We start from the raw sequence: 27416 nt of genomic DNA, 5'->3' as shown, positions 1-27416 counted from the left end.
CTGACTCTCACTGGAGTACAGTTCCACTGGCACTGAGTCTCACTGGGAAACAGTTCCCCTGGCAGTGACTCTCACTGGGGTACAGTTCCCTTGGCACTGGCTCTCACTGGGATACAGTTCCCCTGGTAGTGAATCTCACTGGGTTACAGTTACCCTAGCACTGACTCTCACTGGGGTACAGTTCCACAAGCACTGACTCTCACTGGGGTACAGTTCCACAGGCACTGACTCCCACTGGGGTACCGTTCCCCTGGCACTGACACTCACTGGAGTACAGTTCCACTGGCACTGACTCTCACTGGAGTAAAGTTCCCCTGGCACTGACTCTCACTGGAGTACAGTTTCCATGGCACTGACTCTCACTGGGATACAGTTCCCCTGGCATTGTCTCTCACTGGAGTACAGTTTCCCGGGCACTGACTCTCACTGGGATACAGTTCCCCTGGCACTGACTCTCACTGGGGTACAGTTCCCCTGGCACTGACTCTCACTGGGGTACAGTTCCCCTGGCACAGAGTCTCACTGGGGTACAGTTCCCCTGGCACTGACTCTCACTGGGATACAGTTCCTCTGGTACTGAATCCAACTGGGGTACAGTTCCCCTGGCGCTGAATCTCACTGGGATACAGTTCCCCTGGAACTGACTCTCACTGGAGTACAGTTCCCCTGGCATTGACTCTCACTGGAGTACAGTTCCCCTGGCACTGACTTTCACTGGGGTACAGTTCTTCTGGCACTGACTCTCACTGGGGTACAATTCCCCTGGCACAGACGCTCACTTGGGTAAGGTTCCCCTGGAACTGACACTCACTGGGGTGCAGTTCGCATGGCACTGACTGTCACTGGAGTAAAGTTGTCCTGGCACTGACTCTCACTGGAGTACTATTTCCCTGGCACTGACTCTCACTGGGGTACAGTTCCCCTGGCACTGACTCTCACTGGGATACAGTTCCCCTGGTACTGAATCTCACTGGGGAACAGTTCCCCTGGCGCTGAATCTCACTGTGACACGGTTCCCCTGGCAGTGACACTCACTGCAGTACAGTTCCCCTGGCATTGACTCTCACTGGCTACAGTTCCCCTGGCACTGACTTTCACTGGAGTACAGTTTCCCTGGCACTGACTCTCACTGGGGTACAGTTCGCCCGGCACACTCACTGGGGTAAATTTCCCCTGGCACTGACTCTCACTGGAGTACAGTTCCCCTGGCACTGAATCTCACTGGGGTACAGTTCCCCTGGCACTGACTCTCACTGTAGTACAGTTCCCCTGGCACTGACTCTCACTGGAGTACAGTCCCCCTGGCACTGACTCTCACTGGGGTACAGTCCCCTGACACAGACTCTCACTGGAGTACAGTTCCCCTGGCACTGACTCTCACTGGAGTACAGTTCCCCTGGCACTGACGCTCACTGGAGTACAGTTGCACCGGCACTGAGTCTCACTGGGAAACAGTTCCCCTGGCACAGACTCTCAATGGGGTACAGTTCCCCAGGCACTGACTCTCACTGGGGTACAGTCCCCTGACACAGACTCTCACTGGGTTACAGTCCCCCTGGCACTGACTCTCACTGGAGTACAGTTTCCCTGGCACTGACTCTCACTGGGATACAGTTCCCCTGGCACTGACTCTCACTGGAGTACAGTTTCCCGGGCACTGACTCTCACTGGGATACAGTTCCCCTGGCACTGACTCTCACTGGGGTACATTTCCCCTGGCACTGACTCTCACTGGGGTACAGTTCCCCTGGCACAGAGTCTCACTGGGGTTCAGTCCCCCTGGCACTGACTCTCACTGGGGTACAGTCCCCTGACACAGACTCTCACTGGAATACAGTTCCCCTGGCACTGACTCTCACTGGAGTACAGTTCCCCTGGCACTGACTCTCACTGGAGTACAGTTCCACCGGCACTGAGTCTCACTGGTAAACAGTTCCCCTGGCACAGACTCTCAATGGGGTACAGTTCCCCTGGCACTGACTCTCACTGGGGTACAGTTTCCCTGGCACTGACTCTCACTGTGATACAGTTCCCCTGACACTGACTCTCACTGGGGTACAGTTCCCCTGGCACTGACTCTCACTGGGGTACAGTTCCCCTGGCACTGACTCTCACTGGGATACAGTTCCCCTGGTACTGAATCTCACTGGGGAACAGTTCCCCTGGCGCTGAATCTCACTGTGACACGGTTCCCCTGGCAGTGACATTCACTGCAGTACAGTTCCCCTGGCATTGACTCTCACTGGCTACAGTTCCCCTGGCACTGACTTTCACTGGAGTACAGTTTCCCTGGCACTGACTCTCACTGGGGTACAGTTCGCCCGGCACACTCACTGGGGTAAATTTCCCCTGGCACTGACTCTCACTGGAGTACAGTTCCCCTGGCACTGAATCTCACTGGGGTACAGTTCCCCTGGCACTGACTCTCACTGGGGTACAGTTCCCCTGGCACTGACTCTCACTGGAGTACTGTCCCCCTGGCACTGACTCTCACTGGGGTACAGTCCCCTGACACAGACTCTCACTGGAGTACAGTTCCCCTGGCACTGACTCTCACTGGAGTACAGTTCCCCTGGCACTGACGCTCACTGGAGTACAGTTGCACCGGCACTGAGTCTCACTGGGAAACAGTTCCCCTGGCACAGACTCTCAATGGGGTACAGTTCCCCAGGCACTGACTCTCACTGGGGTACAGTCCCCTGACACAGACTCTCACTGGGTTACAGTCCCCCTGGCACTGACTCTCACTGGAGTACAGTTTCCCTGGCACTGACTCTCACTGGGATACAGTTCCCCTGGCACTGACTCTCACTGGAGTACAGTTTCCCGGGCACTGACTCTCACTGGGATACAGTTCCCCTGGCACTGACTCTCACTGGGGTACATTTCCCCTGGCACTGACTCTCACTGGGGTACAGTTCCCCTGGCACAGAGTCTCACTGGGGTTCAGTCCCCCTGGCACTGACTCTCACTGGGGTACAGTCCCCTGACACAGACTCTCACTGGAATACAGTTCCCCTGGCACTGACTCTCACTGGAGTACAGTTCCCCTGGCACTGACTCTCACTGGAGTACAGTTCCACCGGCACTGAGTCTCACTGGTAAAGAGTTCCCCTGGCACAGACTCTCAATGGGGTACAGTTCCCCTGGCACTGACTCTCACTGGGGTACAGTTTCCCTGGCACTGACTCTCACTGTGATACAGTTCCCCTGACACTGACTCTCACTGGGGTACAGTTCCCCTGGCACTGACTCTCACTGGGGTACAGTCCCCCTGGCACTGACTCTCACTGGGGTACAGTCCCCTGACACAGACTCTCACTGGAGTACAGTTCCCCTGGCACTGACTCTCACTGGAGTACAGTTCCCCTGGCACTGACTCTCACTGGAGTACAGTTCCACCGGCACTGAGTCTCACTGGGAAACAGTTCCCCTGGCACAGACTCTCAATGGGGTTCAGTTCCCCAGGCACTGAGTCTCACTGGGGTACAGTCCCCTGGCACATAGTCTCACTGGGGTACAGTTCCCCTGGCACTGACTCTCACTGGGATACAGTTCCTCTGTTACTGAGTCTCACTGGGGTACAGTTCCCCTGGCGCTGAATCTCACTGGGATACAGTTCCCCTGGAACTGACTCTCACTGGAGTACAGTTCTCCTGGCGCTGACTTTAACTGGGGTACAATTCTTCTGGCACTGACTCTCACTGGCGTACAATTCCCCTGGCACAGACCCGCTCACTTGGGTAAGGTTCCCCTGGAACTGACTCTCACTGGGGTGCAGTTCGCCTGGCACTGACTGTCACTGGAGTTAAGTTCTCCTGGCACTGACTCTCACTGGAGTTCAATTCCCTGGCACTGACTCTCACTGGGGTACAGTTCCCCTGGCACTGACTCTCACTGGGATACAGTTTCCCTGCTACTGAATCTCACTGGGGTACAGATCCCCTGGCGCTGAATCTCACTGTGATACGGTTCCCCTGGCACTGACACTCACTGGAGTACAGTTCCTCTGGCATTGACTCTCACTGGCTACAGTTCCCCTGGCACTGACTTTCACTGGAGCACAGTTTCCCTGGCACTGACTCTCACTGGGGTACAGTTCCCCTGGCACTGACTCTCACTGGAGTACAGTTCCCCTGGCACTGAATCTCACTGGGGTACAGTTCCCCTGGCACTGACTCTCACTGGGGTACAGTTCCCCTGGCACTGACTCTCACTGAGGTACAGTCCCCCTTGCACTGACTCTCACTGGGGTACAGTCCCCTGACACAGACTCTCACTGGAATACAGTTCCCCTGGCACTGACTCTCACTGGAGTACAGTTCACCTGGCACTGACTCTCACTGGAGTACAGTTCCACCGGCACTGAGTCCCACTGGGAAACAGTTCCCCCGGCACAGACTCTTAATGGGGTACAGTTCCCCAGGCACTGACTCTCACTGGGGTACAGTCCCCTGACACAGACTCTCACTGGAGTACAGTTCCACAGGCACTGACTCCCACTGGGGTACAATTCCCCTGGCACTGAATCTCACTGGGGTGCAGTTCCCCTGGTGCTGAATCTCACTGGGATACACTTCCCCTGGAACTGACTCTCAATGGAGTACAGTTCCACAGGCACTGACTCCCACTGGGGTACAGTTCCCCTGGCACTGACACTCACTGGAGTAAAGTTCCCCTGGCATTGACTCGCACTGGAGTACAATTCCCCTGGCACTGACTTTCACTGCAGTACAGTTTCCCTGGCACTGACTCTCACTGGGGTACAGTTCCCCTGGCACTGACTCTCACAGGGGTACAGTTCCCCTGGCACTGAATCTCACTGGGGTACAGTTCCCCTGGCACTGACTCTCACTGGAGTACAGTTCCCCTGGCACTGACTCTCACTGCAGTACAGTTCCACTGGCATTGAGTCTCACTGGGAAACAGTCCCCTGGCACAGACTCTCAATGGGGTACAGTTCACCTGGCACTGAATCTCACTGGGAAACGGTTCCCCTGGCACTGACTCTCACTGGGGTACAGTTCCCCTGGCACTGGCTCTCACTGGGATACAGTTCCCCTGGTAGTGAATCTCACTGGGTTACAGTTCCACTGGCACTGACTCTCACTGGGGTACAGTTCCACAAGCACTGACTCTCACTGGGGTACAGTTCCACAGGCACTGACTCCCACTGGGGTACCGTTCCCCTGGCACTGATACTCACTGGAGTACAGTTCCACTGGCACTGACTCTCACTGGAGTAAAGTTCCCCAGGCACTGACTCTCACTGGAGTACAGGTTCCCTGGCACTGATACTCACTGGAGTACAGTTCCCCTGGCACTGACTCTCACTGGAGTACAGTTTCCCGGGCACTGACTCTCACTGGGATACAGTTCCCCTGGCACTGACTCTCACTGGGGTACAGTTCCCCTGGCACTGACTCTCACTGGGGTACAGTTCCCCTGGCACAGAGTCTCACTGGGGTTCAGTCCCCCTGGTGCTGACTCTCACTGGGGTACAGTCCCCTGACACAGACTCTCACTGGGGTACAGTCCCCTGACACAGACTCGCACTGGAGTACAGTTCCCCTGGCACTGACGCTGACTGGAGTACAGTTGCACCGGCACTGAGTCTCACTGGGAAACAGTTCCCCTGGCACAGACTCTCAATGGGGTACAGTTCCCCAGGCACTGACTCTCACTGGGGTACAGTCCCCTGACACAGACTCGCACTGGGTTACAGTCCCCCTGGCACTGACTCTCACTGGAGTACAGTTTCCCTGGCACTGACTCTCACTGGGATACAGTTCCCCTGGCACTGACTCTCACTGGAGTACAGTTTCCCGGGCACTGACTCTCACTGGGATACAGTTCCCCTGGCACTGACTCTCACTGGGGTACAGTTCCCCTGGCACTGACTCTCACTGGGGTGCAGTTCCCCTGGCACAGAGTCTCACTGGGGTTCAGTCCCCCTGGCACTGACTCTCACTGGGGTACAGTCCCCTGACACAGACTCTCACTGGAATACAGTTCCCCTGGCACTGACTCTCACTGGAGTACAGTTCCCCTGGCACTGACTCTCACTGGAGTACAGTTCCACCGGCACTGAGTCTCACTGGTAAACAGTTCCCCTGGCACAGACTCTCAATGGGGTACAGTTCCCCAGGCACTGACTCTCACTGGAGTGCAGTTCCCCTGGCACTGACTCTCACTGGAGTACAGTTCCCCTGGCACTGACTCTCACTGGGGTACAGTTTCCCTGGCACTGACTCTCACTGTGATACAGTTCCCCTGACACTGACTCTCACTGGGGTACAGTTCCCCTGGCACTGACTCTCACTGGGGTACAGTCCCCCTGGCACTGACTCTCACTGGGGTACAGTCCCCTGACACAGACTCTCACTGGAGTACAGTTCCCCTGGCACTGACTCTCACTGGAGTACAGTTCCCCTGGCACTGACTCTCACTGGAGTACAGTTCCACCGGCACTGAGTCTCACTGGGAAACTGTTCCCCTGGCACAGACTCTCAATGGGGTTCAGTTCCCCAGGCACTGAGTCTCACTGGGGTACAGTTCCCCTGGCACTGACTCTCACTGGGATACAGTTCCTCTGTTACTGAGTCTCACTGGGGTACAGTTCCCCTGGCGCTGAATCTCACTGGGATACAGTTCCCCTGGAACTGACTCTCACTGGAGTACAGTTCTCCTGGCACTGACTTTAACTGGGGTACAATTCTTCTGGCACTGACTCTCACTGGGGTACAATTCCCCTGGCACAGACCCGCTCACTTGGGTAAGGTTCCCCTGGAACTGACTCTCACTGGGGTGCAGTTCGCCTGGCACTGACTGTCACTGGAGTTAAGTTCTCCTGGCACTGACTCTCACTGGAGTTCAATTCCCTGGCACTGACTCTCACTGGGGTACAGTTCCCCTGGTGCTGAATCTCACTGGGATATACTTCCCCTGGAACTGACTCTCAATGGAGTACAGTTCAACAGGCACTGACTCCCACTGGGGTACAGTTCCCCTGGCACTGCCACTCACTGGAGTACACTTCCGCTGGCATTGACTCTCACTGGAGTACAGTTCCCCTGGCACTGACTCTCACTGCAGTACAGTTCCACTGGCATTGAGTCTCACTGGGAAACAGTCCCCTGGCACAGACTCTCAATGGGGTACAGTTCACCTGGCACTGAATCTCACTGGGTTACAGTTCCCCTGGCACTGACTCTCACTGGAGTACAGTTCCCCTGGCACTGACTCTCACTGGAGTACAGTTCCACTGGCACTGGGTCTCACTGGGAAACAGTTCCCCTGGCAGTGACTCTCACTGGGGTACAGTTCCCCTGGCACTGACTCTCACTGGGATACAGTTCCCCTGGTAGTGAATCTCACTGGGTTACAGTTCCACTGGCACTGACTCTCACTGGGGTACAGTTCCACAAGCACTGACTCTCACTGGGGTACAGTTCCACAGGCACTGACTCCCACTGGGGTACCGTTCCCCTGGCACTGATACTCACTGGAGTACAGTTCCACTGGCACTGACTCTCACTGGAGTAAAGTTCCCCTGGCACTGACTCTCACTGGAGTACAGTTTCCCTGGCACTGACTCTCACTGGGATACAGTTCCCCTGGCACTGACTCTCACTGGAGTGCAGTTTCCCGGGCACTGACTCTCACTAGGATACAGTTCCCCTGGCACTGACTCTCACTGGGGTACAGTTCCCCTGGCACTGACTCTCACTGGGGTACAGTTCCCCTGGCACAGAGTCTCACTGGGGTTCAGTCCCCCTGGCGCTGACTCTCACTGGGGTACAGTCCCCTGACACAGACTCTCACTGGAATACAGTTCCCCTGGCACTGACTCTCACTGGAGTACAGTTCCCCTGGCACTGACTCTCACTGGAGTACAGTTCCACCGGCACTGAATCTCACTGGGAAACAGTTCCCCTGGCACAGACTCTCAATGTGGTACAGTTCCCCAGGCACTGACTCTCACTGGAGTGCAGTTCCCCTGGCACTGACTCTCACTGGAGTACAGTTCCCCTGGCACTGACTCTCACTGGGGTACAGTTTCCCTGGCACTTACTCTCACTGTGATACAGTTCCCCTGATACTGACTCTCACTGGGGTACAGTTCCCCTGGCACTGACTCTCACTGGGGTACAGTCACCCTGGCACTGACTCTCACTGGGGTACAGTCCCCTGACACAGACTCTCACTGGAGTACAGTTCCCCTGGCACTGACTCTCACTGGAGTACAGTTCCCCGTGGCACTGACTCTCACTGGGGTACAGTTCCCCTGGCACTGACTCTCACTGGGATACAGTTCCCCTGGTACTGAATCTCACTGGGGTACAGTTCCCCTGGCGCTGAATCTCACTGGGATACAGTTCTCCTGGAACTGACTCTCACTGGAGTACAGTTCCACAGGCACTGACTCCCACTGGGGTACAATTCCCCTGGCACTGAATCTCACTGGGGTGCAGTTCCCCTGGTGCTGAATCTCACTGGGATACACTTCCCCTGGAACTGACTCTCAATGGAGTACAGTTCCACAGGCACTGACTCCCACTGGGGTACAGTTCCCCTGGTACTGACACTCACTGGAGTACACTTCCCCTGGCATTGACTCTCACTGGAGTACAGTTCCCCTGGCACTGACTTTCACTGGAGTACAGTTTCCCTGGCACTGACTCTCACTGGGGTACAGTTCCCCTGGCACTGACTCTCACAGGGGTACAGTTCCCCTGGCACTGAATCTCACTGGGGTACAGTTCCCCTGGCACTGACTCTCACTGGAGTACAGTTCCCCTGGCACTGACTCTCACTGCAGTACAGTTCCACCTGCATTGAGTCTCACTGGGAAACAGTCCCCTGGCACAGACTCTCAATGGGGTACAGTTCACCTGGCACTGAATCTCACTGGGTTACAGTTCCCCTGGCACTGACTCTCACTGGAGTACAGTTCCCCTGGCACTGACTCTCACTGGAGTACAGTTCCACTGGCACTGAGTCTCACTGGGAAACAGTTCCCCTGGCAGTGACTCTCACTGGGATACAGTTCCCCTGGTAGTGAATCTCACTGGGTTACAGTTACCCTAGCACTGACTCTCACTGGGGTACAGTTCCACAAGCACTGACTCTCACTGGGGTACAGTTCCACAGGCACTGACTCCCACTGGGGTACCGTTCCCCTGGCACTGACACTCACTGGAGTACAGTTCCACTGGCACTGACTCTCACTGGAGTAAAGTTCCCCTGGCACTGACTCTCACTGGAGTACAGTTTCCATGGCACTGACTCTCACTGGGATACAGTTCCCCAGGCACTGACTATCACTGGAGTACAGTTTCCCGGGCACTGACTCTCACTGGGATACAGTTCCCCTGGCACTGACTCTCACTGGGGTACAGTTCCCCTGACACTGACTCTCACTGGGGTACAGTTCCCCTGGCACAGAGTCTCACTGGGGTACAGTTCCCCTGGCACTGACTCTCACTGGGATACAGTTCCTCTGGTACTGAATCCAACTGGGGTACAGTTCCCCTGGCGCTGAATCTCACTGGGATACAGTTCCCCTGGAACTGACTCTCACTGGAGTACAGTTCCCCTGGCATTGACACTCGCTGGAGTACAGTTCCCCTGGCACTGACTTTCACTGGGGTACAGTTCTTCTGGCACTGACTCTCACTGGGGTACAATTCCCCTGGCACAGACGCTCACTTGGGTAAGGTTCCCCTGGAACTGACTCTCACTGGGGTGCAGTTCGCATGGCACTGACTGTCACTGGAGTAAAGTTCTCCTGGCACTGACTCTCACTGGGGTACAGTTCCCCTGGCACAGACTCTCACTGGGATACAGTTCCCCTGGTACTGAATCTCACTGGGGAACAGTTCCCCTGGCGCTGAATCTCACTGTGACACGGTTCCCCTGGCAGTGACACTCACTGGAGTACAGTTCCCCTGGCATTGACTCTCACTGGCTACAGTTCCCCTGGCACTGACTTTCACTGGAGTACAGTTTCCCTGGCACTGACTCTCACTGGGGTACAGTTCGCCCGGCACACTCACTGGGGTAAATTTCCCCTGGCACTGACTCTCACTGGAGTACAGTTCCCCTGGCACTGAATCTCACTGGGGTACAGTTCCCCTGGCACTGACTCTCACTGGGGTACAGTTCCCCTGGCACTGACTCTCACTGGAGTACAATCCCCCTGGCACTGACTCTCACTGGGGTACAGTCCCCTGACACAGACTCTCACTGGAGTACAGTTCCCCTGGCACTGACTCTCACTGGAGTACAGTTCCCCTGGCACTGACGCTCACTGGAGTACAGTTGCACCGGCACTGAGTCTCACTGGGAAACAGTTCCCCTGGCACAGACTCTCAATAGGGTACAGTTCCCCAGGCACTGACTCTCACTGGGGTACAGTCCCCTGACACAGACTCGCACTGGGTTACAGTCCCCCTGGCACTGACTCTCACTGGAGTACAGTTTCCCTGGCACTGACTCTCACTGGGATACAGTTCCCCTGGCACTGACTCTCACTGGAGTACAGTTTCCCGGGCACTGACTCTCACTGGGATACAGTTCCCCTGGCACTGACTCTCACTGGGGTACAGTTCCCCTGGCACTGACTCTCACTGGGGTGCAGTTCCCCTGGCACAGAGTCTCACTGGGGTTCAGTCCCCCTGGCACTGACTCTCACTGGGGTACAGTCCCCTGACACAGACTCTCACTGGAATACAGTTCCCCTGGCACTGACTCTCACTGGAGTACAGTTCCCCTGGCACTGACTCTCACTGGAGTACAGTTCCACCGGCACTGAGTCTCACTGGTAAACAGTTCCCCTGGCACAGACTCTCAATGGGGTACAGTTCCCCAGGCACTGACTCTCACTGGAGTGCAGTTCCCCTGGCACTGACTCTCACTGGAGTACAGTTCCCCTGGCACTGACTCTCACTGGGGTACAGTTTCCCTGGCACTGACTCTCACTGTGATACAGTTCCCCTGACACTGACTCTCACTGGGGTACAGTTCCCCTGGCACTGACTCTCACTGGGGTACAGTTCCCCTGGCACTGACTCTCACTGGGATACAGTTCCTCTGTTACTGAGTCTCACTGGGGTACAGTTCCCCTGGCGCTGAATCTCACTGGGATACAGTTCCCCTGGAACTGACTCTCACTGGAGTACAGTTCTCCTGGCACTGACTTTAACTGGGGTACAATTCTTCTGGCACTGACTCTCACTGGGGTACAATTCCCCTGGCACAGACCCGCTCACTTGGGTAAGGTTCCCCTGGAACTGACTCTCACTGGGGTGCAGTTCGCCTGGCACTGACTGTCACTGGAGTTAAGTTCTCCTGGCACTGACTCTCACTGGAGTTCAATTCCCTGGCACTGACTCTCACTGGGGTACAGTTCCCCTGGCAATGACTCTCACTGGGATACAGTTCCCCTGCTACTGAATCTCACTGGGGTACAGTTCCCCTGGCGCTGAATCTCACTGTGATACGGTTCCCCTGGCACTGACACTCACTGGAGTACAGTTCCTCTGGCATTGACTCTCACTGGCTACAGTTCCCCTGGCACTGACTTTCACTGGAGTACAATTTCCCTGGCACTGACTCTCACTGGGGTACAGTTCCCCTGGCACTGACTCTCACTGGAGCACAATTCCCCTGGCACTGAATCTCACTGGGGTACAGTTCCCCTGGCACTGACTCTCACTGGGGTACAGTTCCCCTGGCACTGACTCTCACTGAGGTACAGTCCCCCTTGCACTGACTCTCACTGGGGTACAGTCCCCTGACACAGACTCTCACTGGAATACAGTTCCCCTGGCACTGACTCTCACTGGAGTACAGTTCACCTGGCACTGACTCTCACTGGAGTACAGTTCCACCGGCACTGAGTCTCACTGGGAAACAGTTCCCCCGGCACAGACTCTCAATGGGGTACAGTTCCCCAGGCACTGACTCTCACTGGGGTACAGTCCCCTGACACAGACTCTCACTGGAGTACAGTCCCCCTGGCACTGACTCTCACTGGAGTGCAGTTCCCCTGGCACTGACTCTCACTGGGGTACAGTTCCCCTGGCACTGACTCTCACTGGGATACAGTTCCCCTGGTACTGAATCTCACTGGGGTACAGTTCCCCTGGCACTGAATCTCACTGGGGTACAGTTCCCCTGGCACTGAATCTCACTGGGGTACAGTTCCCCTGGTGCTGAATCTCACTGGGATACACTTCCCCTGGAACTGACTCTCAATGGAGTACAGTTCCACAGACACTGACTCCCACTGGGGTACAGTTCCCCTGGCACTGACACTCACTGGAGTACACTTCCCCTGGCATTGACTCTCACTGGAGTACAATTCCCCTGGCACTGACTTTCACTGGAGTACAGTTTCCCTGGCACTGACTCTCACTGGGGTACAGTTCCCCTGGCACTGACTCTCACAGGGGTACAGTTCCCCTGGCACTGAATCTCACTGGGGTACAGTTCCCCTGGCACTGACTCTCACTGGAGTACAGTTCCCCTGGCACTGACTCTCACTGCAGTACAGTTCCACTGGCATTGGGTCTCACTGGGAAACAGTCCCCTGGCACAGACTCTCAATGGGGTACAGTTCACCTGGCACTGAATCTCACTGGGTTACAGTTCCCCTGGCACTGACTTTCACTGGAGTACAGTTTCCCTGGCACTGACTCTCACTGGGGTACAGTTCCCCTGGCACTGACTCTCACAGGGGTACAGTTCCCCTGGCACTGAATCTCACTGGGGTACAGTTCCCCTGGCACTGACTCTCACTGGAGTACAGTTCCCCTGGCACTGACTCTCACTGCAGTACAGTTCCACTGGCATTGAGTCTCACTGGGAAACAGTCCCCTGGCACAGACTCTCAATGGGGTACAGTTCACCTGGCAGTGACTCTCACTGGGGTACAGTTCCCCTGGCACTGGCTCTCACTGGGATACAGTTCCCCTGGTAGTGAATCTCACTGGGTTACAGTTCCCCTGGCACTGACTCTCACTGGGGTACAGTTCCACAAGCACTGACTCTCACTGGGGTACAGTTCCACAGGCACTGACTCCCACTGGGGTACCGTTCCCCTGGCACTGATACTCACTGGAGTACAGTTCCACTGGCACTGACTCTCACTGGAGTAAAGTTCCCCTGGCACTGACTCTCACTGGAGTACAGTTTCCCTGGCACTGACTCTCACTGGGATACAGTTCCCCTGGCACTGACTCTCACTGGAGTACAGTTTCCCGGGCACTGACGCTCACTGGGATACAGTTCCCCTGGCACTGACTCTCACTGGGGTACAGTTCCCCTGGCACTGACTCTCACTGGGGTACAGTTCCCCTGGCACAGAGTCTCACTGGGGTTCAGTCCCCCTGGCGCTGACTCTCACTGGGGTACAGTCCCCTGACACAGACTCTCACTGGAATACAGTTCCCCTGGCACTGACTCTCACTGGAGTACAGTTCCCTGGCACTGACTCTCACTGGAGTACAGTTCCACCGGCACTGAATCTCACTGGGAAACAGTTCCCCTGGCACAGACTCTCAATGTGGTACAGTTCCCCAGGCACTGACTCTCACTGGAGTGCAGTTCCCCTGGCACTGACTCTCACTGGAGGACAGTTCCCCTGGCACTGACTCTCACTGGAGTACAGTTCCACCGGCACTGAGTCTCACTGGGAAACAGTTCCCCTGGCACAGACTCTCAATGGGGTACAGTTCCCCAGGCACTGACTCTCACTGGGGTACAGTCCCCTGACACAGACTCTCACTGGAGTACAGTCCCCCTGGCACTGACTCTCACTGGAGTGCAGTCCCCCTGGCACTGACTCTCACTGGAGTGCAGTTCCCCTGGCACTGACTCTCACTGGAGTGCAGTTCCCCTGACATTGACTCTCACTGGAGTACAGTTCCACTGGCACTGAGTCTCACTGGGAAACAGTTCCCCTGGCAGTGACTCTCACTGGGGTACAGTTCCACTGGCACTGGCTCTCACTGGGATACAGTTCCCCTGGTAGTGAATCTCACTGGGTTACAGTTCCCCTGGCACTGACTCTCACTGGGGTACAGTTCCACAAGCACTGACTCTCACTGGGGTACAGTTCCACAGGCACTGACTCCCACTGGGGTACCGTTCCCCTGGCACTGATACTCACTGGAGTACAGTTCCACTGGCACTGACTCTCACTGGAGTACAGTTCCCCTGGCACTGACTCTCACTGGAGCACAGTTTCCCTGGCACTGACTCTCACTGGGATACAGTTCCCCTGGCACTGACTCTCACTGGAGTACAGTTTCCCGGGCACTGACTCTCACTGGGATACAGTTCCCCTGGCACTGACTCTCACTGGGGTACAGTTCCCCTGGCACTGACTCTCACTGGGGTACAGTTCCCCTGGCACAGAGTCTCACTGGGGTTCAGTCCCCCTGGCGCTGACTCTCACTGGGGTACAGTCCCCTGACACAGACTCTCACTGTGATACAGTTCCCCTGACACTGACTCTCACTGGGGTACAGTTCCCCTGGCACTGACTCTCACTGGAGTACAGTTCCCCTGGCACTGACTCGCACTGGAGTACAGTTCCACCGGCACTGAGTCTCACTGGGAAACAGTTCCCCTGGCACAGACTCTCAATGGGGTACAGTTCCCCAGGCACTGACTCTCACTGGGGTACAGTCCCCTGGCACAGAGTCTCACTGGGGTACAGTTCCCCTGGCACTGACTCTCACTGGGATACAGTTCCTCTGGTACTGAGTCTCACTGGGGTACAGTTCCCCTGGCGCTGAATCTCAGTGGGATACAGTTCCTCTGGAACTGACTCTCACTGGAGTACAGTTCTCCTGGCACTGACTTTCACTGGGGTACAATTCTTCTGGCACTGACTCTCACTGGGGTACAATTCCCCTGGCACAGACCCGCTCACTTGGGTAAGGTTCCCCTGGAACTGACTCTCACTGGGGTGCTGTTCGCCTGGCACTGACTGTCACTGGAGTTCAATTCCCTGGCACTGACTCTCACTGGGGTACAGTTCCCCTGGCACTGACTCTCACTGGGATACAGTTCCCCTGGTACTGAATCTCACTGGGGTACAGTTCCCCTGGCGCTGAATCTCACTGTGATACGGTTCCCCTGGCACTGACACTCACTGGAGTACAGTTCCTCTGGCATTGACTCTCACTGGCTACAGTTCCCCTGGCACTGACTTTCACTGGAGTTCAATTCCCTGGCACTGACTCTCACTGGGGTACAGTTCCCCTGGCACTGACTCTCACTGGGATACAGTTCCCCTGGTACTGAATCTCACTGGGGTACAGTTCCCCTGGCGCTGAATCTCACTGGGATACAGTTCTCCTGGAACTGACTCTCACTGGAGTACAGTTCCACAGGCACTGACTCCCACTGGGGTACAATTCCCCTGGCACTGAATCTCACTGGGGTGCAGTTCCCCTGGTGCTGAATCTCACTGGGATACACTTCCCCTGGAACTGACTCTCAATGGAGTACAGTTCCACAGGCACTGACTCCCACTGGGGTACAGTTCCCCTGGTACTGACACTCACTGGAGTACACTTCCCCTGGCATTGACTCTCACTGGAGTACAGTTCCCCTGGCACTGACTTTCACTGGAGTACAGTTTCCCTGGCACTGACTCTCACTGGGGTACAGTTCCCCTGGCACTGACTCTCACAGGGGTACAGTTCCCCTGGCACTGAATCTCACTGGGGTACAGTTCCCCTGGCACTGACTCTCACTGGAGTACAGTTCCCCTGGCACTGACTCTCACTGCAGTACAGTTCCACCTGCATTGAGTCTCACTGGGAAACAGTCCCCTGGCACAGACTCTCAATGGGGTACAGTTCACCTGGCACTGAATCTCACTGGGTTACAGTTCCCCTGGCACTGACTCTCACTGGAGTACAGTTCCCCTGGCACTGACTCTCACTGGAGTACAGTTCCACTGGCACTGAGTCTCACTGGGAAACAGTTCCCCTGGCAGTGACTCTCACTGGGGTACAGTTCCCTTGGCACTGGCTCTCACTGGGATACAGTTCCCCTGGTAGTGAATCTCACTGGGTTACAGTTACCCTAGCACTGACTCTCACTGGGGTACAGTTCCACAAGCACTGACTCTCACTGGGGTACAGTTCCACAGGCACTGACTCCCACTGGGGTACCGTTCCCCTGGCACTGACACTCACTGGAGTACAGTTCCACTGGCACTGACTCTCACTGGAGTAAAGTTCCCCTGGCACTGACTCTCACTGGAGTACAGTTTCCATGGCACTGACTCTCACTGGGATACAGTTCCCCAGGCACTGACTCTCACTGGAGTACAGTTTCCCGGGCACTGACTCTCACTGGGATACAGTTCCCCTGGCACTGACTCTCACTGGGGTACAGTTCCCCTGACACTGACTCTCACTGGGGTACAGTTCCCCTGGCACAGAGTCTCACTGGGGTACAGTTCCCCTGGCACTGACTCTCACTGGGATACAGTTCCTCTGGTACTGAATCCAACTGGGGTACAGTTCCCCTGGCGCTGAATCTCACTGGGATACAGTTCCCCTGGAACTGACTCTCACTGGAGTACAGTTCCCCTGGCATTGACACTCGCTGGAGTACAGTTCCCCTGGCACTGACTTTCACTGGGGTACAGTTCTTCTGGCACTGACTCTCACTGGGGTACAATTCCCCTGGCACAGACGCTCACTTGGGTAAGGTTCCCCTGGAACTGACTCTCACTGGGGTGCAGTTCGCATGGCACTGACTGTCACTGGAGTAAAGTTCTCCTGGCACTGACTCTCACTGGGGTACAGTTCCCCTGGCACAGACTCTCACTGGGATACAGTTCCCCTGGTACTGAATCTCACTGGGGAACAGTTCCCCTGGCGCTGAATCTCACTGTGACACGGTTCCCCTGGCAGTGACACTCACTGGAGTACAGTTCCCCTGGCATTGACTCTCACTGGCTACAGTTCCCCTGGCACTGACTTTCACTGGAGTACAGTTTCCCTGGCACTGACTCTCACTGGGGTACAGTTCGCCCGGCACACTCACTGGGGTAAATTTCCCCTGGCACTGACTCTCACTGGAGTACAGTTCCCCTGGCACTGAATCTCACTGGGAAACAGTTCCCCTGGCACAGACTCTCAATGTGGTACAGTTCCCCAGGCACTGACTCTCACTGGAGTGCAGTTCCCCTGGCACTGACTCTCACTGGGGTACAGTTCCCCTGGCACAGACTCTCACTGGAGTACAGTTCCACCGGCACTGAGTCTCACTGGGAAACAGTTCCTCTGGTACTGAATCCAACTGGGGTACAGTTCCCCTGGCGCTGAATCTCACTGGGATACAGTTCCCCTGGAACTGACTCTCACTGGAGTACAGTTCCCCTGGCATTGACACTCGCTGGAGTACAGTTCCCCTGGCACTGACTTTCACTGGGGTACAGTTCTTCTGGCACTGACTCTCACTGGGGTACAATTCCCCTGGCACAGACGCTCACTTGGGTAAGGTTCCCCTGGAACTGACTCTCACTGGGGTGCAGTTCGCATGGCACTGACTGTCACTGGAGTAAAGTTCTCCTGGCACTGACTCTCACTGGGGTACAGTTCCCCTGGCACAGACTCTCACTGGGATACAGTTGCCCTGGTACTGAATCTCACTGGGGAACAGTTCCCCTGGCGCTGAATCTCACTGTGACACGGTTCCCCTGGCAGTGACACTCACTGGAGTACAGTTCCCCTGGCATTGACTCTCACTGGCTACAGTTCCCCTGGCACTGACTTTCACTGGAGTACAGTTCCCCTGGCACTGACTCTCACTGGAGTGCAATCCCCCTGGCACTGACTCTCACTGGGGTACAGTTCGCCCGGCACACTCACTGGGGTAAATTTCCCCTGGCACTGACTCTCACTGGAGTACAGTTCCCCTGGCACTGAATCTCACTGGGGTACAGTTCCCCTGGCACTGACTCTCACTGGGGTACAGTTCCCCTGGCACTGACTCTCACTGGAGTACAATCCCCCTGGCACTGACTCTCACTGGGTACAGTCCCCTGACACAGACTCTCACTGGAGTACAGTTCCCCTGGCACTGACTCTCACTGGAGTACAGTTCCCCTGGCACTGACGCTCACTGGAGTACAGTTGCACCGGCACTGAGTCTCACTGGGAAACAGTTCCCCTGGCACAGACTCTCAATGGGGTACAGTTCCCCAGGCACTGACTCTCACTGGGGTACAGTCCCCTGACACAGACTCGCACTGGGTTACAGTCCCCCTGGCACTGACTCTCACTGGAGTACAGTTTCCCTGGCACTGACTCTCACTGGGATACAGTTCCCCTGGCACTGACTCTCACTGGAGTACAGTTTCCCGGGCACTGACTCTCACTGGGATACAGTTCCCCTGGCACTGACTCTCACTGGGGTACAGTTCCCCTGGCACTGACTCTCACTGGGGTGCAGTTCCCCTGGCACAGAGTCTCACTGGGGTTCAGTCCCCCTGGCACTGACTCTCACTGGGGTACAGTCCCCTGACACAGACTCTCACTGGAATACAGTTCCCCTGGCACTGACTCTCACTGGAGTACAGTTCCCCTGGCACTGACTCTCACTGGAGTACAGTTCCACCGGCACTGAGTCTCACTGGTAAACAGTTCCCCTGGCACAGACTCTCAATGGGGTACAGTTCCCCAGGCACTGACTCTCACTGGAGTGCAGTTCCCCTGGCACTGACTCTCACTGGAGTACAGTTCCCCTGGCACTGACTCTCACTGGGGTACAGTTTCCCTGGCACTGACTCTCACTGTGATACAGTTCCCCTGACACTGACTCTCACTGGGGTACAGTTCCCCTGGCACTGACTCTCACTGGGGTACAGTTCCCCTGGCACTGACTCTCACTGGGATACAGTTCCTCTGTTACTGAGTCTCACTGGGGTACAGTTCCCCTGGCGCTGAATCTCACTGGGATACAGTTCCCCTGGAACTGACTCTCACTGGAGTACAGTTCTCCTGGCACTGACTTTAACTGGGGTACAATTCTTCTGGCACTGACTCTCACTGGGGTACAATTCCCCTGGCACAGACCCGCTCACTTGGGTAAGGTTCCCCTGGAACTGACTCTCACTGGGGTGCAGTTCGCCTGGCACTGACTGTCACTGGAGTTAAGTTCTCCTGGCACTGACTCTCACTGGAGTTCAATTCCCTGGCACTGACTCTCACTGGGGTACAGTTCCCCTGGCAATGACTCTCACTGGGATACAGTTCCCCTGCTACTGAATCTCACTGGGGTACAGTTCCCCTGGCGCTGAATCTCACTGTGATACGGTTCCCCTGGCACTGACACTCACTGGAGTACAGTTCCTCTGGCATTGACTCTCACTGGCTACAGTTCCCCTGGCACTGACTTTCACTGGAGTACAATTTCCCTGGCACTGACTCTCACTGGGGTACAGTTCCCCTGGCACTGACTCTCACTGGAGCACAATTCCCCTGGCACTGAATCTCACTGGGGTACAGTTCCCCTGGCACTGACTCTCACTGGGGTACAGTTCCCCTGGCACTGACTCTCACTGAGGTACAGTCCCCCTTGCACTGACTCTCACTGGGGTACAGTCCCCTGACACAGACTCTCACTGGAATACAGTTCCCCTGGCACTGACTCTCACTGGAGTACAGTTCACCTGGCACTGACTCTCACTGGAGTACAGTTCCACCGGCACTGAGTCTCACTGGGAAACAGTTCCCCCGGCACAGACTCTCAATGGGGTACAGTTCCCCAGGCACTGACTCTCACTGGGGTACAGTCCCCTGACACAGACTCTCACTGGAGTACAGTCCCCCTGGCACTGACTCTCACTGGAGTGCAGTTCCCCTGGCACTGACTCTCACTGGGGTACAGTTCCCCAGGCACTGACTCTCACTGGAGTGCAGTTCCCCTGGCACTGACTCTCACTGGAGGACAGTTCCCCTGGCACTGACTCTCACTGGAGTACAGTTCCACCGGCACTGAGTCTCACTGGGAAACAGTTCCCCTGGCACAGACTCTCAATGGGGTACAGTTCCCCAGGCACTGACTCTCACTGGGGTACAGTCCCCTGACACAGACTCTCACTGGAGTACAGTCCCCCTGGCACTGACTCTCACTGGAGTGCAGTCCCCCTGGCACTGACTCTCACTGGAGTGCAGTTCCCCTGGCACTGACTCTCACTGGAGTGCAGTTCCCCTGACATTGACTCTCACTGGAGTACAGTTCCACTGGCACTGAGTCTCACTGGGAAACAGTTCCCCTGGCAGTGACTCTCACTGGGGTACAGTTCCACTGGCACTGGCTCTCACTGGGATACAGTTCCCCTGGTAGTGAATCTCACTGGGTTACAGTTCCCCTGGCACTGACTCTCACTGGGGTACAGTTCCACAAGCACTGACTCTCACTGGGGTACAGTTCCACAGGCACTGACTCCCACTGGGGTACCGTTCCCCTGGCACTGATACTCACTGGAGTACAGTTCCACTGGCACTGACTCTCACTGCAGTACAGTTCCCCTGGCACTGACTCTCACTGGAGCACAGTTTCCCTGGCACTGACTCTCACTGGGATACAGTTCCCCTGGCACTGACTCTCACTGGAGTACAGTTTCCCGGGCACTGACTCTCACTGGGATACAGTTCCCCTGGCACTGACTCTCACTGGGGTACAGTTCCCCTGGCACTGACTCTCACTGGGGTACAGTTCCCCTGGCACAGAGTCTCACTGGGGTTCAGTCCCCCTGGCGCTGACTCTCACTGGGGTACAGTCCCCTGACACAGACTCTCACTGTGATACAGTTCCCCTGACACTGACTCTCACTGGGGTACAGTTCCCCTGGCACTGACTCTCACTGGAGTACAGTTCCCCTGGCACTGACTCGCACTGGAGTACAGTTCCACCGGCACTGAGTCTCACTGGGAAACAGTTCCCCTGGCACAGACTCTCAATGGGGTACAGTTCCCCAGGCACTGACTCTCACTGGGGTACAGTCCCCTGGCACAGAGTCTCACTGGGGTACAGTTCCCCTGGCACTGACTCTCACTGGGATACAGTTCCTCTGGTACTGAGTCTCACTGGGGTACAGTTCCCCTGGCGCTGAATCTCAGTGGGATACAGTTCCTCTGGAACTGACTCTCACTGGAGTACAGTTCTCCTGGCACTGACTTTCACTGGGGTACAATTCTTCTGGCACTGACTCTCACTGGGGTACAATTCCCCTGGCACAGACCCGCTCACTTGGGTAAGGTTCCCCTGGAACTGACTCTCACTGGGGTGCTGTTCGCCTGGCACTGACTGTCACTGGAGTTCAATTCCCTGGCACTGACTCTCACTGGGGTACAGTTCCCCTGGCACTGACTCTCACTGGGATACAGTTCCCCTGGTACTGAATCTCACTGGGGTACAGTTCCCCTGGCGCTGAATCTCACTGTGATACGGTTCCCCTGGCACTGACACTCACTGGAGTACAGTTCCTCTGGCATTGACTCTCACTGGCTACAGTTCCCCTGGCACTGACTTTCACTGGAGTTCAATTCCCTGGCACTGACTCTCACTGGGGTACAGTTCCCCTGGCACTGACTCTCACTGGGATACAGTTCCCCTGGTACTGAATCTCACTGGGGTACAGTTCCCCTGGCGCTGAATCTCACTGGGATACAGTTCTCCTGGAACTGACTCTCACTGGAGTACAGTTCCACAGGCACTGACTCCCACTGGGGTACAATTCCCCTGGCACTGAATCTCACTGGGGTGCAGTTCCCCTGGTGCTGAATCTCACTGGGATACACTTCCCCTGGAACTGACTCTCAATGGAGTACAGTTCCACAGGCACTGACTCCCACTGGGGTACAGTTCCCCTGGTACTGACACTCACTGGAGTACACTTCCCCTGGCATTGACTCTCACTGGAGTACAGTTCCCCTGGCACTGACTTTCACTGGAGTACAGTTTCCCTGGCACTGACTCTCACTGGGGTACAGTTCCCCTGGCACTGACTCTCACAGGGGTACAGTTCCCCTGGCACTGAATCTCACTGGGGTACAGTTCCCCTGGCACTGACTCTCACTGGAGTACAGTTCCCCTGGCACTGACTCTCACTGCAGTACAGTTCCACCTGCATTGAGTCTCACTGGGAAACAGTCCCCTGGCACAGACTCTCAATGGGGTACAGTTCACCTGGCACTGAATCTCACTGGGTTACAGTTCCCCTGGCACTGACTCTCACTGGAGTACAGTTCCCCTGGCACTGACTCTCACTGGAGTACAGTTCCACTGGCACTGAGTCTCACTGGGAAACAGTTCCCCTGGCAGTGACTCTCACTGGGGTACAGTTCCCTTGGCACTGGCTCTCACTGGGATACAGTTCCCCTGGTAGTGAATCTCACTGGGTTACAGTTACCCTAGCACTGACTCTCACTGGGGTACAGTTCCACAAGCACTGACTCTCACTGGGGTACAGTTCCACAGGCACTGACTCCCACTGGGGTACCGTTCCCCTGGCACTGACACTCACTGGAGTACAGTTCCACTGGCACTGACTCTCACTGGAGTAAAGTTCCCCTGGCACTGACTCTCACTGGAGTACAGTTTCCATGGCACTGACTCTCACTGGGATACAGTTCCCCAGGCACTGACTCTCACTGGAGTACAGTTTCCCGGGCACTGACTCTCACTGGGATACAGTTCCCCTGGCACTGACTCTCACTGGGGTACAGTTCCCCTGACACTGACTCTCACTGGGGTACAGTTCCCCTGGCACAGAGTCTCACTGGGGTACAGTTCCCCTGGCACTGACTCTCACTGGGATACAGTTCCTCTGGTACTGAATCCAACTGGGGTACAGTTCCCCTGGCGCTGAATCTCACTGGGATACAGTTCCCCTGGAACTGACTCTCACTGGAGTACAGTTCCCCTGGCATTGACACTCGCTGGAGTACAGTTCCCCTGGCACTGACTTTCACTGGGGTACAGTTCTTCTGGCACTGACTCTCACTGGGGTACAATTCCCCTGGCACAGACGCTCACTTGGGTAAGGTTCCCCTGGAACTGACTCTCACTGGGGTGCAGTTCGCATGGCACTGACTGTCACTGGAGTAAAGTTCTCCTGGCACTGACTCTCACTGGGGTACAGTTCCCCTGGCACAGACTCTCACTGGGATACAGTTCCCCTGGTACTGAATCTCACTGGGGAACAGTTCCCCTGGCGCTGAATCTCACTGTGACACGGTTCCCCTGGCAGTGACACTCACTGGAGTACAGTTCCCCTGGCATTGACTCTCACTGGCTACAGTTCCCCTGGCACTGACTTTCACTGGAGTACAGTTTCCCTGGCACTGACTCTCACTGGGGTACAGTTCGCCCGGCACACTCACTGGGGTAAATTTCCCCTGGCACTGACTCTCACTGGAGTACAGTTCCCCTGGCACTGAATCTCACTGGGGTACAGTTCCCCTGGCACTGACTCTCACTGGGGTACAGTTCCCCTGGCACTGACTCTCACTGGAGTACAATCCCCCTGGCACTGACTCTCACTGGGGTACAGTCCCCTGACACAGACTCTCACTGGAGTACAGTTCCCCTGGCACTGACTCTCACTGGAGTACAGTTCCCCTGGCACTGACGCTCACTGGAGTACAGTTGCACCGGCACTGAGTCTCACTGGGAAACAGTTCCCCTGGCACAGACTCTCAATGGGGTACAGTTCCCCAGGCACTGACTCTCACTGGGGTACAGTCCCCTGACACAGACTCGCACTGGGTTACAGTCCCCCTGGCACTGACTCTCACTGGAGTACAGTTTCCCTGGCACTGACTCTCACTGGGATACAGTTCCCCTGGCACTGACTCTCACTGGAGTACAGTTTCCCGGGCACTGACTCTCACTGGGATACAGTTCCCCTGGCACTGACTCTCACTGGGGTACAGTTCCCCTGGCACTGACTCTCACTGGGGTGCAGTTCCCCTGGCACAGAGTCTCACTGGGGTTCAGTCCCCCTGGCACTGACTCTCACTGGGGTACAGTCCCCTGACACAGACTCTCACTGGAATACAGTTCCCCTGGCACTGACTCTCACTGGAGTACAGTTCCCCTGGCACTGACTCTCACTGGAGTACAGTTCCACCGGCACTGAGTCTCACTGGTAAACAGTTCCCCTGGCACAGACTCTCAATGGGGTACAGTTCCCCAGGCACTGACTCTCACTGGAGTGCAGTTCCCCTGGCACTGACTCTCACTGGAGTACAGTTCCCCTGGCACTGACTCTCACTGGGGTACAGTTTCCCTGGCACTGACTCTCACTGTGATACAGTTCCCCTGACACTGACTCTCACTGGGGTACAGTTCCCCTGGCACTGACTCTCACTGGGGTACAGTTCCCCTGGCACTGACTCTCACTGGGATACAGTTCCTCTGTTACTGAGTCTCACTGGGGTACAGTTCCCCTGGCGCTGAATCTCACTGGGATACAGTTCCCCTGGAACTGACTCTCACTGGAGTACAGTTCTCCTGGCACTGACTTTAACTGGGGTACAATTCTTCTGGCACTGACTCTCACTGGGGTACAATTCCCCTGGCACAGACCCGCTCACTTGGGTAAGGTTCCCCTGGAACTGACTCTCACTGGGGTGCAGTTCGCCTGGCACTGACTGTCACTGGAGTTAAGTTCTCCTGGCACTGACTCTCACTGGAGTTCAATTCCCTGGCACTGACTCTCACTGGGGTACAGTTCCCCTGGCAATGACTCTCACTGGGATACAGTTCCCCTGCTACTGAATCTCACTGGGGTACAGTTCCCCTGGCGCTGAATCTCACTGTGATACGGTTCCCCTGGCACTGACACTCACTGGAGTACAGTTCCTCTGGCATTGACTCTCACTGGCTACAGTTCCCCTGGCACTGACTTTCACTGGAGTACAATTTCCCTGGCACTGACTCTCACTGGGGTACAGTTCCCCTGGCACTGACTCTCACTGGAGCACAATTCCCCTGGCACTGAATCTCACTGGGGTACAGTTCCCCTGGCACTGACTCTCACTGGGGTACAGTTCCCCTGGCACTGACTCTCACTGAGGTACAGTCCCCCTTGCACTGACTCTCACTGGGGTACAGTCCCCTGACACAGACTCTCACTGGAATACAGTTCCCCTGGCACTGACTCTCACTGGAGTACAGTTCACCTGGCACTGACTCTCACTGGAGTACAGTTCCACCGGCACTGAGTCTCACTGGGAAACAGTTCCCCCGGCACAGACTCTCAATGGGGTACAGTTCCCCAGGCACTGACTCTCACTGGGGTACAGTCCCCTGACACAGACTCTCACTGGAGTACAGTCCCCCTGGCACTGACTCTCACTGGAGTGCAGTTCCCCTGGCACTGACTCTCACTGGGGTACAGTTCCCCTGGCACTGACTCTCACTGGGATACAGTTCCCCTGGTACTGAATCTCACTGGGGTACAGTTCCCCTGGCACTGAATCTCACTGGGGTACAGTTCCCCTGGCACTGAATCTCACTGGGGTACAGTTCCCCTGGTGCTGAATCTCACTGGGATACACTTCCCCTGGAACTGACTCTCAATGGAGTACAGTTCCACAGACACTGACTCCCACTGGGGTACAGTTCCCCTGGCACTGACACTCACTGGAGTACACTTCCCCTGGCATTGACTCTCACTGGAGTACAATTCCCCTGGCACTGACTTTCACTGGAGTACAGTTTCCCTGGCACTGACTCTCACTGGGGTACAGTTCCCCTGGCACTGACTCTCACAGGGGTACAGTTCCCCTGGCACTGAATCTCACTGGGGTACAGTTCCCCTGGCACTGACTCTCACTGGAGTACAGTTCCCCTGGCACTGACTCTCACTGCAGTACAGTTCCACTGGCATTGGGTCTCACTGGGAAACAGTCCCCTGGCACAGACTCTCAATGGGGTACAGTTCACCTGGCACTGAATCTCACTGGGTTACAGTTCCCCTGGCACTGACTTTCACTGGAGTACAGTTTCCCTGGCACTGACTCTCACTGGGGTACAGTTCCCCTGGCACTGACTCTCACAGGGGTACAGTTCCCCTGGCACTGAATCTCACTGGGGTACAGTTCCCCTGGCACTGACTCTCACTGGAGTACAGTTCCCCTGGCACTGACTCTCACTGCAGTACAGTTCCACTGGCATTGAGTCTCACTGGGAAACAGTCCCCTGGCACAGACTCTCAATGGGGTACAGTTCACCTGGCAGTGACTCTCACTGGGGTACAGTTCCCCTGGCACTGGCTCTCACTGGGATACAGTTCCCCTGGTAGTGAATCTCACTGGGTTACAGTTCCCCTGGCACTGACTCTCACTGGGGTACAGTTCCACAAGCACTGACTCTCACTGGGGTACAGTTCCACAGGCACTGACTCCCACTGGGGTACCGTTCCCCTGGCACTGATACTCACTGGAGTACAGTTCCACTGGCACTGACTCTCACTGGAGTAAAGTTCCCCTGGCACTGACTCTCACTGGAGTACAGTTTCCCTGGCACTGACTCTCACTGGGATACAGTTCCCCTGGCACTGACTCTCACTGGAGTACAGTTTCCCGGGCACTGACGCTCACTGGGATACAGTTCCCCTGGCACTGACTCTCACTGGGGTACAGTTCCCCTGGCACTGACTCTCACTGGGGTACAGTTCCCCTGGCACAGAGTCTCACTGGGGTTCAGTCCCCCTGGCGCTGACTCTCACTGGGGTACAGTCCCCTGACACAGACTCTCACTGGAATACAGTTCTCCTGGCACTGACTCTCACTGGAGTACAGTTCCCTGGCACTGACTCTCACTGGAGTACAGTTCCACCGGCACTGAATCTCACTGGGAAACAGTTCCCCTGGCACAGACTCTCAATGTGGTACAGTTCCCCAGGCACTGACTCTCACTGGAGTGCAGTTCCCCTGGCACTGACTCTCACTGGAGGACAGTTCCCCTGGCACTGACTCTCACTGGAGTACAGTTCCACCGGCACTGAGTCTCACTGGGAAACAGTTCCCCTGGCACAGACTCTCAATGGGGTACAGTTCCCCAGGCACTGACTCTCACTGGGGTACAGTCCCCTGACACAGACTCTCACTGGAGTACAGTCCCCCTGGCACTGACTCTCACTGGAGTGCAGTCCCCCTGGCACTGACTCTCACTGGAGTGCAGTTCCCCTGGCACTGACTCTCACTGGAGTGCAGTTCCCCTGACATTGACTCTCACTGGAGTACAGTTCCACTGGCACTGAGTCTCACTGGGAAACAGTTCCCCTGGCAGTGACTCTCACTGGGGTACAGTTCCACTGGCACTGGCTCTCACTGGGATACAGTTCCCCTGGTAGTGAATCTCAC

At 55.9% G+C, this 27416-nt stretch overlaps 1 protein-coding gene across 1 annotated transcript in view; it reads left to right on the top strand.

The window, feature by feature from the left end:
* Positions 1–27416, top strand: part of LOC139240862 (zinc finger protein 148-like) — a 1532788-nt gene that overhangs the window by 1086020 nt on the left and 419352 nt on the right. The window lies entirely within an intron of this gene.

The sequence above is a fragment of the Pristiophorus japonicus genome, chromosome X (genome assembly GCF_044704955.1).
Source record: "Pristiophorus japonicus isolate sPriJap1 chromosome X, sPriJap1.hap1, whole genome shotgun sequence".
Classification (NCBI taxonomy): Eukaryota; Metazoa; Chordata; class Chondrichthyes; family Pristiophoridae; genus Pristiophorus; species Pristiophorus japonicus.
This window is presented reverse-complemented; position numbering and strand designations above follow the sequence as displayed.